Raw genomic sequence first — 1,136 nt, 5'->3', positions numbered from 1 at the left:
GAAGGCAGCTATGGAACTGATTAATTTATCCAAGTGAGAGATGGCAGTCTGGTCTATAGGTCATAATGAGGATGAAGAGTTGTAAATGAATTTCTAAAGCTCAAAGGTGGGAAGTGGAAGCAACAGGACTTGGCAAACTGTACAAAGTAATAGAGAAGACAAGCAAGATCACCAGGCTTCTGGCTTGAACCAGGGTAGATGCTGATTCTGCTTACCAAAATAGGCATCACTTAGGGAAGGAGAATTGAGGAGGTAAAATCATTAATTTCCTTTCAACTATATTAAGCTTTCCATGCTGTGAGACATACAAGTGGGGACACCTGAAATAATGAGATATTTTGGAACTGGAGCTCAGGGTTGTCAAGGATGGGGAGGGCAATTTCCCTCTTTTCAACTAATTTTATGTACCTTGCAAGACTGTCATAAGGTCTGAATAGTGAAAGCTGTGGTTTTTCCAGTAGTCATGTACAGATCTGAGAGTTGGACCATTAAGAAGGCTGAGCACTGAAGAACTGATGCTTTCAAACTGTGGTGCTAGAGAAGACTCTTGATAATCCTTTGGACATCAAGGAGATCAAACCAGTCAATCCTAAAGCAAATCAATCCTGAATATTCATTGGAAGTACTGATGCTGAAGCTGAAACTCCAATACTTTGGCCACCCAATGTGAAGAGCATTGGAAAAGACCCTGATGCTGGGAAAGATTGAAGGCAGGAGGAGAAGGGGATAACAGAGGATGAGATGATTGGACGGCATCACTGACTCAATGGACATGAGTTTTAGCAAACTCCAGGAGTTAGTGATGGACAGGGAGGCCTGGCTTGGTGCTGTCCAAGGAGTCGAAAAGAGTCGGACATGACTGAGTGACTGAACAACAACAGCAACAACTCAAGCCCCAAATTTCTCTACTTCTGTTGATAAGGATGGCTTTCTACCTCCCAGCACAGAGAAGGCACCTTTCACAGGGAAGATTTATTTCCTGCTTTCAGGAAGACGGAGAGGAGAGGTCTGATTAACAACTAAATTCTGTTCTGCAGATAATGCTGGAACTAAAAATGCTTTCAAAGTAAAATTTTGCATGTGGAAGCAATAGATATTGTAATCAAGAAAACATAAAGCAAAGACTCCTTTACCCC

The sequence above is a fragment of the Bos indicus genome, chromosome 20 (assembly GCF_029378745.1).
Source record: "Bos indicus isolate NIAB-ARS_2022 breed Sahiwal x Tharparkar chromosome 20, NIAB-ARS_B.indTharparkar_mat_pri_1.0, whole genome shotgun sequence".
Lineage (NCBI taxonomy): Eukaryota > Metazoa > Chordata > Mammalia > Artiodactyla > Bovidae > Bos > Bos indicus.
This window is presented reverse-complemented; position numbering follows the sequence as displayed.